Source organism: Argentina anserina, chromosome 5 (assembly GCF_933775445.1).
Source record: "Argentina anserina chromosome 5, drPotAnse1.1, whole genome shotgun sequence".
Taxonomy (NCBI): Eukaryota; Viridiplantae; Streptophyta; class Magnoliopsida; order Rosales; family Rosaceae; genus Argentina; species Argentina anserina.
The window spans coordinates 11,281,265-11,300,969 of NC_065876.1; positions in this window are offsets into that span (position 1 = coordinate 11,281,265).

The window sequence follows — 19,705 nt, forward strand, 5'->3', positions numbered from 1 at the left end:
TTATTTGTAGGCCCTATGTTAGAATTGAATTAGTTAACGCCGAACGTTAGCAAGTTGGTGGTGTCCCTAGAAGGTGTGTTGAATACACTCTCTTAAAACTACCCCCTTACTTATAGATTATGTAGATTGTAGTTTTTGACAAGAATGAAGGTAAATGAATTGAAATAGTAGAAGTTGAGGGAATAGCTGAACTCGTTACTTTCGTGATGATGTTAGATTGAGGGCAACAACTTTATTTTAGTTTCTACTTAAAAACTACATTCTTATCTAATTTTATTTCATTTATTGTCTTACTTGTCATTTGGCATGCAATTAGCATGATCGACATATTTCTCTTTTTAATAACATTCATGTTATTGCACAGCAAACGAGAATTCACATATAAATAAATTATATGTTAGCTAGTGCTCTCTACTAAAAGCCAAAAATTACTGTCCAGTAATATCATGAGGATCAAAGGAAATATAAAGGAAGAGGTTGAATGGGAAAATACTTGAAATGGAAAAAGGACTTTGATTTGGTAGCTAGTGCTACAATCAAACAAAAATTAGAAGTGGACCTCCATTTAGTATATATGCATGTTCACTTGCAATTCAAACACTTCAGGGTGAATTTAGGGTAGGCTACCTGGAAATTTCAACTTGTGAGAAGTGAAAAGAAATTGCGTGATCCGTTCATGGCAATTCAGAAATTGAAAGGGATTGACTACTTAAAGAAGTTGATTGATTGGCTCCCAATATGCATGTGGAGAGCTCTTTATGACTTTCAAAGTTTTTAAGCTTTATGTTCATATTTTAATTCTTGGCTATATCTTCTACTCTTTATACTACTACATCTAATATATACTTCTTTGTTCCTTAAAAATAGAAGACAATGTATGATAGAATTCCTGAATGAAGGATCTGACATTTTTCTATATATCAAGAAACAACCCAATACTTCAAAGTTTCCAGAGTACATGGCAAAATGATGAACTATCAAAGCAATACATGATGAATGAGATATTAGTAATAACACTATTCATGATCATTTCTTATATAGTGGTTACTTATGTTCTTACAAGGAAACAAAACATATAAATAGGAAAAGGAGATTCCATATTCATGTAAACCCAAGTGAACTAATGGCATAATCGCGCAGCCACTGTGAGTCTATGACCAGACTTTTCAATGTCCCTGGGAGTATCCTGGTTTACATAGTGAAGGACGTGTCTTTGTCTTGACCTCCCATGGATGATCGATTGACATGCATGACAAAGACTATTGTTCCTGCTTTCCTCGCAACATACTATGAAGTTGCTTCAAACTTGACCAGCAGGCAACTGGGGTTCTGGTATATATTGTAGTTGCAGGTGACATAGGTAGCATCTCACTTAGGGCCAGTTTGGCACAGTTTTTGTGCCTATTTTTTTTGGTTGCTTGAATTTTTGGGAGTAATTGATAATGTTTGGTAAACTTCTCTAAAACTGCTTTTGGCCTAAACTGATTTTCACAACAACCGAAATTGAAAAGCTAAGGGAGGGTGACTTTTGAAAGTGGTTTTTGGCAAAAACACGGAGCTACAGTGTTTTAAATGAAATTTTACGAGTATCCCATTTTATCTTCAGTGTTTCCTAAATATCACATGTCATTAAACCCTACCTCAAATAACACCGCAAACTTTTTCTTCTTCTCCATTTTGCTCTTCGTTCTCCACAAATCTCATTTTCCACATCTGATTCGTCTCTTCTTTTCTATTGAACACCCCCAGAGACATGAACCAGTTCGAAACTTCTTCTTCTTCTCCAAAGAGTTTTCGCGCAAGGCCCCTTGTAATCATCTTCGAATCGTAGCCTTCTCCTGAAATCAACACTTGCTTGTCATGTATTCTTCTTACCATTTTCCAGTTGTTTTGTTGTCGGTTTTCTTTATAGATGAGTGAAATTCTTGATTTAATCTCTAGGGTTAATTTATTTCTGCATTCATCGATGTTTCTTTTTTTCCAATTTATTTTGAGCTAATTGTTTACTTGATGTCTTGATTCATGAATGGAGAACGTGATACCATCTTTGCCATCTTTGTTATATTTGAGTTCCAAGCTTGTAGCTATAAGTAATTTTGAAATTTGTAGGTTGATCGTTCAGGAATCAGGATTGCTCATTGCTTTTAATTTCAATTATCCGTTTTTATGTTGAAATTTTTTTGTGAGCTTGCCCGATCTAAAGAAGTCTACTATACTCATGTATTGCCACTTGTATTTCACGAAATTATGTGGTTTCTTGTTGTTAATTAACAAGGTAAAATTCGACAACATTGCTAAAATCAATTAAATTTGAACGTAGCAGATGATCAACAAGTTAAGATTATGGGTTAAAGATCTCGTTTGTTACCATATAATTATTTATTTGATGAGTCATGAACGGGAGGGATACTCTATTGGTTCTCCATTTTTTGTTATTCTAGTGTAGATACTCTTATGCTATTTGATCTGTATTTTCTTTAAACAACTGAGTGAATTATAAAGTGAGGGAACTAAGCATGTCTTATCCTTAGATGGGGGAGAAGAAATCCACCACATCTGAAATCGATGGAAATGGAAAATCAAAGGCTACATGGCGTGATGATATAATACATATATTTTGTTCTTTAGCTGCTAAGGAAGTGGACAAGGGAAACCGGCATGGTACATGTTTAGATAAAATCGGATGAGAAAATGTTGTCAAAGCCTTTAAGGAAATAACCGGGAGGGATTATGATAAAAAAACAATTGAAAAACAAGTGGGATTTGCTTAGAATGACTATAAATTGTGGAACACACTATTGCAAAAGGAAACTGGTATCGGCTGGGATCCCGCTAAGAAGACTATCGATGCGACTCCGAAATGGTGGTCAAAAGAGGTGTGTTTTTAAATTCTGGTTGTATCTTGGGTTATTGTTATCTAAGCATGATTTTATAATGTTCATTACTTTGTGATCTATATTATGACATGGATGATTTCATTTTTATTTTGCAGAAAAATTCAAAATACATAAAATTTCGTGATGGAGGAATTAGCCTTGAAATGATGGAACTTTATGATAAAATGTTCAAGGGTTACACAGCTCTAGGTCATTCTGTCATGATTCCATCAGCTACTATTGATGTTGAAGAGGTGGTTGAGAATTCAGATATTATATTAAAACTCTAGTTAATGATGATATGGAACCTAAGCGCGAGTAAATTACTGAAGCCAAGGAAAAAAACTGTGGAGAGGCCAACAGAGGCTAAAAAAGACAAAGGAGTTTTTGGAGAAGGGAAGAAAGGAAGGGTGGGAGGTGCAATGAAATTATCTAAGCAGATTGATTGTCTTGTTGAGGTAGTTGAGAGTAGGAGTACTGCGACATCAGTCCATACAATTTCTCAAGGGACTAATATTCAAAAGGTGATGCGAGTAGTCGCAACTTTACCCGGAGCTGAAACTGGTACCCTTTTGTGGTGGTTTGCAACGAAGTTGTTTTGCTCCCAAGAGAAGAGATAGATGTTCTCTGTGATGACAGATGTTAATCTTAAGTTTCAGTTTTTTACTTCTTAATAAAAAGATGGCCGACCCTTCATTTGTAATCTGAAATTTGTTTCATTTCATTAATTAAAAACAAAGACTAGGGTAATAAAGACCTTGTAGAACTGATTATGTTTGTTGATGGTACTTCCCTTTGTTCGTTTATTAATGGCATTGTTTTTATTGAGGTTGTGCTTTCAAATAAACATGATTTTGTTTAGTGATGGTACTTCCCTCATGTTTTTATTGAGGTTGTGCTTCCAAATAAACTTGATTCATTGTTTACTGGTTATTGTTTTTTGTTTTATTGAGGATGTTTACTTATTATTGTTTTTTGTTGATACATTGGCTTCTGTTAAATATATTGATTATATATGTTCTTGTTAATATCATTGCAAATTCGTTATATGATAGACAGTTCCGCAGAGGAGGAGGAGATGAATCAAATTATATGTGTAGCCGGTTGCCTTATGCAAGTGTATCTCGAAAAATGTATTATGAAAACTCCATGCATGACAAGCTCTCACACAAGGTACATTTGGTTATTATAAGTGTTAAAAAGCAATGAAACAAGATGTTATAATGCATTTAGGATGGAGAAGTCATGTTTTTATATGCTATTGAAAGATGTTAAAAAAGTGTTCATGGGTTCAAAGCACATTGGCATGGCTAAAACTTTAGCATTGTTTTTTTATATTTTGGGAGGTGGTGAGACAAATAGACACACACAAGAACGTTTTCAACGTTCGGGAGAGACAGTGAGCAGATATTTTGGTATAATGATGGATATATTCTATAATATGGCGAAGGAGCTTATAAAACTATTAGATCCTGAATTTAGGAGCACTCCGAAAGAGATTGAGAGTGATGGAAGGTACATACCTCATTTTAAGGTATGTATATTGTTATATCTAATACTTGTCACTTTATTATCCATAGATATTTATTTAAATTAAGATAACATACTACTACAAATTGGTAAGACTGCATTGGGGCAATTGATGGGGTTCATGTGCAAGCTGTGATTTCTTCAAAAGATGCAGTGCCATATATTGGCAGGAAAGGGTCACCCACCCAAATTGTGATGGTTGTATGCAACTTTGACATGCAATTCACATTTGTATGTGCAGGGTGGGAAGGCAGTGCTCATGATAGTAGAGTATTTTCATATGCTACACAAGACTCTCGATCAAATTTTCCACATCCTTCAAACGGTAATTTCTAACTTAGGTTTCGAGTTGTAGTCTTAAACTATAAACTATAGACTATATATTCATTTTTACTCTTTATTTCAGAAAAATATTATTTACTGAATGCCGGTTATCCACAACGAAAGAGTTATTTAGGACCGTACAAAGGTGAGCGATATCATCTTCCATATTTTCGAGGTGATGGATCTACATGTCATAGAGAAGTATTTAATCATGCACATTCTTCCCTTAGGAGTATAATTGAGCGTACGTTTGGGGTTTGAAAGAAAAATGTAGTATTTTACATGATATGCCAAGTTTTTCTTATGAAAAATAAGGAAAAATAGTTATTGCTACCATGACTATTCATAATTATATAACAATGTATTCTCAACAAGATCAAGATTACCCATATGAAGAAATTGGTCATGATATGGAGGATAATGAGTATGAAGAAGATGGTGTGGGAAGACAAGAAATGGTGGTGCTAAGAAATATGATTGCACAAAGTCTAATGGATGCATTGTAGTTGTAATTTAAATCAACTCTAATATATTTTGTGTAGTTATTCTATTTAATTATGGTGGATAAATATTTTGTGTAATATTTTGGATGGATTTGTTGAAAATTTAGGAGTTTTAACATAAATGTTTTATTTGGTTCAAACAACGTATAACCAAACCAATTGCAAAAAATTGTACTAACAATTGGAATGTCTCATAGTATATAATTCAGATAATTAATACACAAATTAAAAGTGAATGAATCATTTTGTCCATTTTAATAAAACTTTAAAAATTTATTAACATTTTGGTAATTATACATACTAAAAGCCTTTTTTTTTTACAATTTATCAAACACAAATAATAGCTTTTCGCTCCCACAACAGTTTTGAAAACAATTTACCAAATGCCTCACCTGTTTTCTGTCACAGCAGCTTCAAAAGCCGTTTTACTCACAAAAACTTCAAAAGTCATTTTACTCATAGCACAATTATACCAAATTGGGCCATAGTCACATTAGTTTCGCGATTTATGAACCGTTGTTATACTACCAAATATGATTCTCTAGATATATGCACAATCACGTGATATGAATGTACATATCCTGACAAACTGACACATTCCATTATCAAAATCTCAAACCTAAGACAGAGCAGTTCAAGGGACTTATAAACTTATCCACATTTTAAACAAGATTGAAACTTGAATTGCCCTCGTAATGTCACCTCCATTAGCAAACAATTAAAGCTCGTGAATATTAAATAAGGTCTGAGACTTCAAACCTTAGTTGTTTCAGTGGAATTAATGTACAAGTAGATAGGCTTTGTATCATCCTCATACTGAAGGTAGAGAAACTCTGCAAGAATCATCTCAGTTACTGAAGGAACAATCGACATTCCCAAGTACACAATTTGATTCTTGTATAGATACGACGTCAGGTCTGGTGGTGGTTGCTCCCATGCACTTCCTCTTTGAAATGGAATAACCTAACACACCATGTTCATATCCAAATGCAATTTCACAATTCATCATATTTCAAACATTACACAAAATCATAAATTTCTTCAACCAAATTTCAATTGAGCCTAATTAAACATTAGCACACCCATGAAGATCAAATTTTTGACTGAAGCAAAATGTGTGAAGGTGAATTCGGGGGAGTGTTACCATAGTGACGACACCGTGTTTGGACTTAGAGCCAGGATACGACGCTGGATTGAGAGAGGGAGGGCGGAGCTTGTGGCTAGAGAAGTCAGAGGCGACAATGCCGCCAGCGAAGGGCGAGAGGAAATTGGAGGAGAGGGAGGCTTTGAGAGGCGAGCAAGAAGACATTGTTTGGCTGCGGTTAGGGTTTAAGGCTCGGGGAGCAGCTGACGGGGCTGAGATGCGCGCGTGAAGCGCGAAGCTGAGGTGGCAACCTCCATAGGCGGTTGAGAGCACGGTGGTTTGTGGTGGACTGTGAGTTTGAGTTTGAGTGTGAGACGAGAGAAGAAGATAGTGAAACAAATATCTTTGGCCCAAGTATATAAGATCTCCAATTCAAAAAATAAAATTGTTGAGGTGAATTTATTTATTTATTTTTAAATGAAACTACAAGGTCCGACAACAATCATATCACGAAGTTTAGAGGTATTTGCACAAAAACCGACATGACACAAGAAAAGGAAAACAAGATGGTTGTGTTTGGCGCAGTTGTGACGTATAAGAAAATTTTACTTATACTTATTTCTGAAAATAAGTTGCTGATAAATAAAGTAGCTGAGTGTTTGGTAAACTGACTTTCTATAAGTAACTTTCAGTGGCATAAGTTGTGCAGAGTGTATGGTAAACTCAAGTTGGCTTAGATATATTTTTTAGAATGACCAATTTAGACATCAAATGATTTTGTGTCTTTTTTTTAAGAGGCAAAGTGTCTTATTTCTTTGTAAACACAATATCTTACAACTCCTCAAAATTCTTTGTTAAATTAAGCAAAACAACATTGTTTTCTGGTTTCAGTATTATTCTGCATGCTTAACTGTTCTTGGCTCATCTATAAAATTTACACCATCAACGTCATCTTAGAACTTGGCATGAAGTAAACAGATTAAGATGCGAAATCTTATAATTAAATGTATTGACTCTTTTTCAGACAATTTGAATTTCAATATATAGTAACATTGTAGACCGATTTATGCTTCCAGATAATTGGTTTCAAATAAGATCATGTACTTTTATATATACATGGAGATATCATTTGTGAGAAAAATATGAATATTTTACCCAACTCAGCATTATGCTTGTAGAACAATGTGGTAAGCAAGTCTAACAAAACAGAAGTAAACTATAACTTGCATCATCTTCTTCCTCCTCCTCACGAGCAGGAGTTGCAGCGGTAGTACCAGCTAGGGGTGCTGCAACGACAACGGAACCGCCAAAAAGCAACTAGCTCGGTGACATCGTTTCCTTTGAGTTTGGACAAGAGAAACTCAATCTTAATGTCATCGGGTCATCTCCAACTGCAAATCTCTCTCTCTCTCTCTCTCTCTCTCTCTCTCTCTCTCTCTCTCTCTCTCTCTCTCTCTCTCTCTCTCTCTCTCACTGATGCTTCCTTAATTCCTTGCTTTTCCCTCATTTCCAAATGGTTTCCAAATCTATAAAGAAGCTTAAATGAAGCCCATAACTCCAAATTATAGCCATTAAGCCTTCACAAACTAAATTTCTAGATTTCCAAATTTGAATTTTCTTGCATTGATTTTTATATTGTTTTGCAGATCGAAGCTCTCACACGACCTTGATTGACATATCTGCATTGAATAATTTTCTGTAATTTCACCACCAAAATCCGATGCGACCCGCTTCATCACCCTCTGGGCTGCTTCACTTAATGGTCATACAGAGATCGATGCCACATGGATCTTTGGGCAACGAGGTTGCGGACTCTGGGTTGTTGCGGAAGAAGAAGAAATCATTGTAGCAGGAAGACTTGTTGTTGGCGTAAGCGAAACCCAGTTCGACTCGAGGACATGAAACCTGACTGGGGTAGAGCTGAACCTCGATCTGGTTTTGATGATGTTGATGTTTTTTTTTTTGAAATATGTGTTTTCACAACGTTGATTTAATGTAATTTGATTTTCTATTGATTTAATGGTGTTAGTGTCAATATTAAATGAATTGTTGTGATTGGTTAGTGGCACTAGTTCAAATGAACCGTGGTGCCCAGAATAAGTTTTGTTTAGCACAAGGTCTAGAATTTGACTGTCCCATTCTCAACCGTGTGACGAGGGTACGATCGACAAATGTATCGAACTCTGCTTTTTAGCTCCTGCTTTCCTCTTTCATCAGTTGCGTTTGGCGAAGCTTCCGAGCCCCTTATCTTATAAGTTAAGGAGGTTTTGATGTTTGGTAAACATAAGAGCAAGTGGCTTTTATGAAAAGTCAGGATGGTTTTCTACGTAAAAGGATAAGTCAGCCCAACCCTTCTTTGACTTATAAGCATAAGTCAGAAAAACATGGGCTACTGGAGCAATTAAGTGATATTTTTAAATACCGTTGGGTACCCTTGTGAACTTTAACAAACTACCTAAAACCCATGTTGTTCCTCCTTTCGACAACTTCTCCGTGTCTCTCTCCATGTTCTCTTAGAATCTCTCTTTGGATCATTTGAACTAGTGCCACTAACCAATCACAACAATTCATTTAATATTGGCACTAACACCATTAAAACAATTGAAAATCAAATTACGTTGAATCAACGTTGTGAAAAAACATATTAAAAAAACATCACATCATCAAAATAAAATCAAGGTTCAGCTCTACCCCAGTCAGGTTTCATGTCCTCGAGTTGAACTGGGTTTCGATTACGCCAACAACAAGTCTTCCTGCTACAACGATTTCTGCTTCTTTTGCAACAACCCAGAGTCCGCAGCCTCGTTGCCCAAATATCCACCTAGCGTCGACCTCTGTATGACCATTAAGTGAAGCAGCTCAGAGGGTGATGAAGCGGGTCGCATCGGATTTTGGTGGTGAAATTACATAAAATTATTCAATGCAGATATGTCAATCAAGGTCGTGTGAGAGCTTCGATCTACAAAACAATATAATAATCAATGTAAGAAAATTCAAATTTGGAAATCTAGAAATTTATTTTGTGAAGGCTGAATGGCTCTAATTTGGAGTTATGGGCTACATTTCAGCTTCTTTATAGATTTGGAAACCATTTGGAAATGAGGGAAAAGCAGGGTATTAAGGAAGCATTAGAGAGAGAGAGAGAGAGATGTACATTGGGAGGGGTTGAATTGAGGAAAGGATGGATCTCAAGGAGACGAAGATGAACATAATTAAGAGGCAGAGATGGTGTTCTGCACTTCCTGGGTTAAACTCAATTTTACTTTGATTTTATTCTTTTCACCTAGCTGGTTCAGGTGAACCTTGGTGCCTGGAATAAGCTCTATGTGCTGAAACCTCTTCCAAATCAGACAATAAGAGACACAACAAACTCCAAAGACAACACTAACAAGCTACAACTGCCGACAAACAAGTCGAGAAGCAGATAAAATAAACCCAGACGACGTTGATGCTTGAAGCGAACAAAATAGCAGAAAATTCAGACTGGCAAACCATTGGAAACCTTGAGCACTGGAAATCAACCAGGCCAGAAAATTGGAGATGAGATTTAACAACAACCCTTTCAGAATGTGAACGTCGATTCTGAAAAAAAACAAAGACAATAATAAAACTATTGGAGCAATTTTTATCTTTCTGATTTAATTGATGATTATAATGTGATACAAAAGTGTGTGTGTGTGTGTGTGTGTGTGTGTATACCAAGAGCTAACAACTATCCACTATTCCACAACATGCTTTACCATGCTTATGTGTAGCACTAGGTAAACCAAACAACTAAACCAGCATGGCTACTACAGTCATTGATGCAGAATACACAATCTAAACCAAGATGCCCAATTAGCTCCATGAAATCTGGGATAAGAGATCTCGTATCACATGCCCCAATAACCTTGAACATCACATGCTTCAATACTTCCTCTTAAGTTGGATCGAGAAGATTAATCGATCTAAGCTTGCCTAAAATTTTCTAAAAATGTGCATAGTGAGAGACTTCATGAATATCTCACCTAACTAATCTTTAATGTGCTTATACTGAGTAGTAAGCACTTGAGATTAAACTTGATGTCTGATATAATGACAATCAACTTCAATATGTTTAGTGCGCTCATGGAAGATTGGATTTGAGGGAATGTGCATTGCAACTTGATTATCAAAAAACAAAGAAATTGGAGAAGAATTTGGATTGCTAGATCAGCTAGGAGACATTTGAGCCAAACCAGTTCACAAGCTGCAGAAGTCATGACACGATATTTAGTTTCTGCACTTGATCGAGCAACCACACTTTGCCTCTTACTTTTTCAAGTGACAAGATTTCCTCCCACAAATGTGCAAAATCCAATGGTGCTTTTTCTATCTAATGAATTTTCTAGCCGAGTTTGCATCTGCATAACCCATAATATCATAATGACCATTTTTCCTCAACAAAATTCCTCTTCCAATTGACCCTTTGAGATATCTGAGAATGCCTTTCACAATTTGAAGATGAACATAAGTGGGAGCATGGATGAACTAACAATGCTAACAACATATGATATATCAAGTCTGGTAGTAGTAAGATAAATCAAATTACCAACCATCCTTTGATATGAATTGATATAATCAAGAACACTCCCGTTAAAATTAAGCTGCAACTTTCTATCAAGTGGAGTTGTTGCAGGTTTGCAATCCAACACATGACCTTCCTTCAAAATATCAAGAATATATTTCATTTGATTCAAAAATAATCCTTTTGCTGAAGTAGCCATCTCAATTCCAAGAAAGAACTTCAAAGAGCCAAGATCTTTCATAGCAAACTTATTTATGAGAACTTGTTTTAAAGAGTTAATCTCCGAAAAATTGTCACATGTGATAATGAAATCATTAACATAAATGAGGACCATGAACTTACCCTTGTCTCCATTTCTAACAAACAAAGATGAATTTGTATTACTTCTGCCTAAATATGCTTCTTCAAGAACTAAACTCAACTTAGCATACCAAGTCCTTTGAGATTGTTTAAGACCATAAAATTGCTTTATTCAGCCTACACACCATATTTGGATCATTGGACTGTAGATGCGAGGAGATAGCTTCATATATACTTCTTCTTGAAGCTCTCCATGCAATACAACATTTTTTGACATACATTTGATGTAGAGACCAACCTTGATTCATAACGAGAGACAATATAACTCTCACTGTATTCATCTTGGCAACTTGAGCAAATATCTCCTTGTAATCAACTCCATAAGTTTACGTAAATCCTCTAGCAATAAGTCTAGCCTTGTACCTCTCTACCGTTCCATCAGAATTAAATTTTGTTTTAAAAATCCATCTACTACATGCTTGTTTGCTTCATCAAAGCACTCTGGTTCATTAACACTATTAGTAGAACTTAGAAAAGCAGCAGGAGACATAGAGACTTTTCGATAGCTAAGATATTAAGTCATGGGATATTTGGCTATAAAACCAACATAATCTCTGAATCTTATAGGTGGATTTTTGTCTCGAATTGGATTTCTCCTTGGAATCTAGGCTACACGGAATTGGGTACGGGTACGCAGAACCGAAACATTTGGAAACGCGGAAGCGTTTTTTTTCAATTCTTTTAGGAAGCGGGTACGTTTTGGAAACGTCGAAATAAAAATTATATATAAAACTATATATAAATTATACAAAAAAAACATAATAACAAATTTTTAGTTTAAATAACTCAAAATCTCAAATAACTTAAATAATTTAGTGTTCTACATTCAAAATAACATAAATATAATGAGAGATATAGGTATCAACAAGAGAGATGGAGGGTCGGCGACTTGGCGAGAGGTCGAAAATATATCGAAATAAGTCATTTGACTCGACAAAGGTAGGTCTAGCCCTTCATTTAAAAAAATAGAAAAACCCATATATTTTTTTTTCGAAAACTCGCGTTTCCACTGCATTTCCAAAACATCTTTTTTCTGGAAACACGTTTCCGCGCATTTTCATCACATTTCCGTAGTGGTTCCGCTTCTGAAGCGAGAAACGCTCATTTTCCCGCGTTTCCATGCTTCTTAGTTTGGAAGTTGAGGCTGAGGCTGAACAACAATTGCAGGATTTTGAGGCTCACTTTCAATGGTTGCATTAAATTCTTGTTGATTGTGAACAACTGGTTCTACAAGCTCAACATCATTCGTAGTAGTTGTAGGAGAAAATTGAAAATTCTCTTGAGCATAAGGAAATGGAAATAAGTCATCAAAAGACATATATTTTGATCCATTATCAGATCTAAAAACATGATTTTTTTGAAGAAAATTGAGTATTCACAAGACTATGGAACTGTTTAAACACACCAACAACTTCACTCTTGAATTTCAATAAGTACAACCAAGTAATCCTTGTAAAATCATCAACAAAGGTTACAAAATATCTAAAATCATCAAATGATTCTAGAACATGACCCCAAACATTTGAATCTATGATTTCAAAAGTTTGCTAGCTCTAGACATGGAAGATGGAAAAGGTAATCTGGTGAATTTAGAGAACTGATAGACTTCACACAGATCACTTCCATGTTGTAGAATGGAAAACAAAATAGACAACACTTTTTCTGAGGGATGAGCTAAGCATTGGTGCCAAAGTTGATCATCTAGAACAAGATATGCACTAGCTTGAAAAACTTTGGACTTCATTGACAAATAATAAAGTCCATTGAGGAAAAACCCTCACAAAATCGTCTTCTTGGTGATCAAATCTTGAAATATCACATTATGTGGAGAAAATGTAACAAGGCAGTTTAGAGTTACGGTAATTTTCCCAACTGACATCAGCTTAAAAGAAAAATATGGAATATATAGAGCTTTTGAACTGATAAGATCTTATAAAAGAAATTAGTTTTCCTTTTCTTGACACTGAAGGACCCTTCCCATTCGCAATAGACACATCAGTATTTAATTTTGCAAAATCAAATAAATTTGAATCATCATTTGTCATGTGAATTGTGGCTCTAGAATCTATAATCCAACAATCATGCTCAATATTAACTGATAATTCAGTCTTGAAAGCATTTAGAATACATGAGTAGTCACTTTGGCTCACATGATCTGAGTCTGTAAGAAATCTTGCACATTTGTTGACTAGAGCTGTATGATCCATATTCTTAGCCACTGAACCTTCTCCATCCTTATGCCTCTGTTGATGATACACTGCAAAGTCATTTATGAGGGTGGAAGGATTATTGGTAAAATCAACAAAACTGCCAGAGCTGCTTGGAACAGTAGGAGAAGAAGTTGCAACATTAGCTTTGTGAACATAAGTGTTCAACTCCTCATCTCTCATATGAGAACCCTGACAGTGGCTGCACTCACATCAGCCTTCTTCCTTTTGTAAGTTTCTGGCTTGTAACTAGTAGCATATGCACTAGATTCAACAGTAGCTGATTTAATGTCCAAGTTTATCACTTTCCTTCTTGCTTCCTCACTCTGCACAATGTTGCAAACAATCCTGTAAGATGGAAGCTCAGCATTCATGAGAATATGACTTCTCATATTCTCAAAGCAGGATTGAAGTTGGCAAGTTGGAAAATCTTGTCTTCTTCAGCAAGATGGCTGCATCATTAGTATGTGGCTTGTACATCTCAAGTTCATTCCACATGCTTGTTAGACTACCAAGATATTGCACAAAAGACATATCTTCTTGCTCAAAGCTTGCAATATCCTTTTTTAATTGAAAAACACAAATGGAATTATTCAAATTCCCATAGAGATCTTCTATCTCCTTCCACATGAGACTAGCAAATGTGGAATATTGAAAAATATCAACAAGTTTAGGCTCCATAGAGTTGAGAATGCAAGTTCTAACCAGCTGGTCTTTGCTAAGCCAAGTAGCATAGTTGGGAGCTCCAACTTCTGGAACTTGATTCATGCGATCAATGAACTCTAACTTTTGTCTTCCTCCTAAAGCCAAAGTTACAGCTCTAGACCATCACAGGTAATTATGCTCATTCAAGATAACTGACTCAAATGCAGGTTTGAGTTCATATCAATCTCATTGGAACTGGACACATAATTTGTCATAGATCCGAATGGATTGACATTAGAAGAAGCTTCATATGCCATTTCAACAGGTCAAGTAAACACAACAAGCAGCAAGGCTAAGATAACAAATAAAGAACACAAATGTAGAAGCAAAATCCTAATGATCCTGCTCTGATAGTGAAGAAAAACAAAGACAACAATAAAACCATTTTATGTGGTAAGTTTGCTTCTATTGCTTCTACTTGGAATAAAGAAGTGTTCGACAATTTCTTCAAAAAAGCTTAATGATCTCCAGGATAAAGTTCATGTTATTCAATCTCAGCTCATGAATGATCCTAACTCAATTGTCTTACAGGAAAGGAACCTCAAGTTATTGGATGAACTTGATAGCTTACAAAAACGTGAGGAGCTTTTTTGGGCTCAGAAGGCTAAATCTAATTGGCTAAATCTTGGGGACTGAAATACTAAATATTTCCAGATGAAAGCTACCCTCCTTAAGAAGAGGAATAACATTATGCGAATAAAGGACCATAGTGACTGTTGGTTAACTACAAAGGAAGAAATAAGTAGACACATTATTTCTGATTTCAAGAAGCGTTTTACTGTTGAAATTGATCCTACTGACTTGGAAAAAAATGCCTTGTGTAAACAAGTTGGTGATGATGAAATTTTGGATGCTATTAAGTCGATTGGCCCCCTCAAAGCGCCAGGCCCGGATGGCTTACACGTTATATTCTACCAAAATTATTGGGATGAGGTAAAACATGTTGTTATTCCCATGATTAAACTCTTTTTTCAGAAAAATATAAATATGGCTTCTATTAACCACACTAATATTTCCTTAATCCCAAAAATGGATAATCCGGAGCTTGTCTCCCATTTTAGACCTATTAGTCTCTGCAACGTTAGTTATAAGATAATTTCGAAAATTCTTGCTAAAGGACTAAGGCCAATCTTAGAGAAGTGTATTTCTCAAAGTGAAGGGGCTTTTTGCCCATGGGAGGTCTATTAATGATAATATCCTAATTGCTCATGAATTATTCTCGGATTTCCAAAGGAAGAAAGGAAGAACTGGTTATATGGCTATTAAATTGGACTTGGAAAAAGCTTAGGGCTTACTTGATTGAAAGTATATTAAGGCTTGTTTAGATAAGTTTGGTTTATGTGATACTTGGGTTAACTGGAATATGAATTGTATCTGCTCTGTTTCTTTCTCTATCATTATTAATGGCAAGCCTGAAGGTTTTTCCACCAAAATAGAGGCATTAGGCAAGGTGACCCCTTGTCACCGTATATTTTTATCTTAAGAATGGAACCTCTCATTAGGCATCTTAACTTGCTTGCTAGAAAACCAAGTTCTCATGTTGGAATTCTCTCTTCTCCTTAAGGTTATAGAGTTTCGAATGTAATGTTTGTAGATGACTGTTTAATTTTTGGTAATGCTTCTCCCAAAGTGGCTAGGAATGTTCTTAAAGTTCTAAATGCCTTTTCTTCTACCTCTGGACGAAAAATCAATATTCACAAGTCTTATATTTATTTTTCTCCAAAAGTTGTTTCTTCTGTCAGAAATGATATCGTTAATATTACCTAAATTCAGCACAAGGCTACCATTGGTAGGTACCTTGGGGTTTACAATATCATATCATGGATTCATGCTAATGAACTGCTTCGCAGGATTGGCATTAAGTTAGCAGGTTGGAAGAGAAACACTCTTTCTCGAGCAGGAAGATTGACTTTAATTAAAGCTAATGTTTCTGGCATGCCTAATCATGTATGTCTTGCTTCAAATGCCCTAATAAAATTACTAAAGATATTGATAAATGTGCCAGAGACTCTCTCTGGAACTCTAATGGAAAAGCTAACCCTGTTCCCTGGGATCAAGTTTGTCGACCTTTGCAGGATGGTGGGTTGGGTGTCCGCGTTGCTGGATCTTTCAATAATGCAGCTATAGCTAAGCTGGGATGGAAAATAGTTACAAATTCAAATAGTTGGTGGTATAATATTATGTATAGGAAATATCTAAGAAATGTGAGCTTTTTTTAGGCCAAGAAGAAATCTAATGCTTCTCTGGCTTGGAAAGGAATTTTAGACTCAATGGAGATTTTGCAGAAAGGTATGCGATGGGTTGTAGGCAATGGACACTCTATTTCTTTTTAGACTTTCAATTGGGCTTTTCTTTTTCCTTTAATCTCTTTGCTTGATGCCTCTCAGTATCATAATATTAATTGGGATAATAAAGTTGCTGATTTCATTTCTAATGGTCACTAGAACAAAGCTCTTCTTTCCTAGTTTCTTTGATAACAATATTTTGGATCAAATATGTGGTATTCCAATTGCTTATAGTTCCCAGAAAGATGTTTTTGTCTGGGGCCCCTCTGTGAATGATACTTTTTCTACAAAATCTGCTACTTGGTTGCAGCATGAAAATTTGCAGGTTCATTCCATGGCCCCCTTGCTAAAAAAGATTTGGAAACTTGATATTGCCCCTAAAATAATTTTTTTGGCTTGCCTTCTCCTCACGAACAGGTTGAAAACAAATGATAGATTGCACCGTTTTGGTGTTTTTCCACAATCTTTGTCCCCTTTGTAATTTGGATGAAGAAAATGTGACTCATCTTTTCTGTAAATGTCCTATTTCCATTGAATCTTGCAATTTAGCTTGCTTGCAAGACTTAATTAATGCGGATGATTTTTTCTCAAAAGATGTATGATCTATTTGCTAATGGTGCTTGTGATATTGTGAAGCTTGCAAAAATCTTGACCTTGTGTTGGCACATTTGGCATAGAAGAAACAACCTTGTGTTAAGGAATGAGACTTTATCTCCCCAAACTGTTGTGGCTATTGATACTTACTACACCAATGCCTCTTTAGCTAACGCAACACACCACAACACGGATATAAGGTCTAGTATCTTTGAGTCGATCAAATGAAACCCCTCTTCTTGATCGCATTGTCAAGCTGAATTTTGATGGTTCTGTCATCGAGCAAAGCTCCAATGCTGCCACATGTTTTGTGCTTCGGGATAACACATGATGCCCTATTATTGCTAATGCTAGGAGTATTAGCAAAGCGAATTTCCCATTGCTGAAGCCACTGCTCTTAGAGATTTCTTAAGGCCTGTGAGCTCAACATTCCTAAAATCCTCGTGGAACGAGACTCGAAGCTCATCATTCATTGTGTTACCAGTTCTGGCACCCCTCCTTGGCGACTTATTCCAATCCTTGAAGATATCAAGCATCTTGCGAAGGAGTTTGAAGACATCAAATTTACTCACGTCTTATGCGAAGCTAATTTTATTGCTAATGCTCTGGCTTGTTTTGGCCAAAATATGTCTGCTCCCATATGTTAGGAATCTTCATATCCTAGTAGTGTTTGTTCTGCCATCAACTTTGACCTCTTTGGAGTAGATTGCTCTAGGGGGTCCTCCCTGTGAGTTCTTGTTTTCGTAGAAAAAAAAAACCATTGAAGCAAATTTTCTCTTTCTAATTGTTTTGATGATTATAATGTGATACAAGAGTGTGTGTGTGTGTAATACATAAAGAGCTAACAACTATCCACTATTACACAAAATGCGTCATCATGCTTAGGTGAAGCACTCCTTAACCGAACAAGCATGACTACTACAGTAATTGATGTAGAGTACACAATCTAAACCATGAAAGATCTTGTATCACATGCCTCAATAACCTTGAACATCACCTGCTTCAACAGTTGACTGAAAAAACAAGTAAATGATTCATTTTTGGAGTTTGGTCGATTCAATCATTTATGATATATACTAGGGATTCCTATAAACTTCAATTGTAGCTTTAATGATTAAGAGTTATTGTCTGTTCATTTTTGAGTTAGTTTGGAGTGGTTTGAAGATTAGGCACTAAACTACCCCTTGGTTACGTAGATTGGAGTTTTCAACAAGAATGAAAGTAAATGAGTTGAAATGGTGGAGGTTGAGGGAATAGTCTAACTTGTTACTTTTGTGATGATGTTAGAATGAGGGCTGCTCGAACTTCATTTTAGTTTGTACTTCAAATCTAGGAAAAACTCCATGACACACTCTTATATATATTTTCATCTCATTTATTGTCTTACTACCATTTGGCATGAAACTAGCATTATGTCATGCATATTATTGGAGAGTGAACGAGGATTCACATATAACTAAATTCTAATAAGCCAAACAATTGTAACTCTCTAATAAAAGCCAGAAATTACTGTCCAGTAACATTAGGAGGATCAAGGGAAATATATAGGAAGAGGTTGAATGGGAAAATTTTGAATGGATAAAGGACTCAGATTTGTAGCTAGTGCCACAATCAAACAGGACATTCTTTTAGTATATATGCATGTTCACTTGCAATTGGTTTCCGATCAAACATTTCAGGACAATGACTAAAATTTCGGCGAGAACGGAAATATCGAGGATTCGAAAATTGGAAATTTCGATTTTAAAAAATAATTAAGTAAATTGATGGAAATTTATATAAAAATATGGAAATTTTGAATAAAACTTTGAGAAATATTTATTTAATCAATTATCTACTAGATGTCATAACAAATGATTATATTACTATTAGTTTAAGTGAGTTATAGTAATTTGAGGTGAAATAATCGTCAAACATTATTAAAAATTTACTTAAAAATAATATATATATATATATATATATATATATATTTACCCAAGGGGAGACTAGGTCATCACGCCTTATTTACACATAAAGGATTTATGAAGTACAAAATTTTCACTATCTTCATTATCTCTTTGAGTAAAACCTTGAGTATATTGTGAAGAATAGTCATTAAATGATACCTCATGTTTATAATTTTGCATATATTGACTTATATATCATCTATAGGGGCCGTGAGTGATTGACTGTGGGTTGTGGTACTTATATGCGAAGGAGTTCAAATCAAGTATTTTTCGATTTTGCCCATAACCATAGCTTTGTGAAAATTGTGCATCAGATTGTGTCCATATGTTTTCACTTGATTGCATCTCATTAGAGAATAAATATGGTGGATAAGGCATATTGAATTTCTCCCATAAGGGTAAGGTCTATCATTGCTTCCTCCTACACCAAAGAGGTTTGATTCCCCTCACAACTAGTTCAGTTTTATTTTAATTTTAGATGAATGTTGAGACATGAAATACAATATATAATAAAAAGAGCCATATATAACAATAAATTGGTGTAGTAGAGTTGACTATAACTTTGTGCTTGAAAAAAAATGGATCAGAGGTTCGATTATTCTAAATAGTAATTTTTTATTTTATTTAAAATTAGTTTGACACGTGGCGATATTATGAAAATATCAAGAAAATTTGAAAGTTTCCAGATATATAGAGAAATTTTAAAAATTTCTAACGAAAAATATTTGATATATTACGGATATAT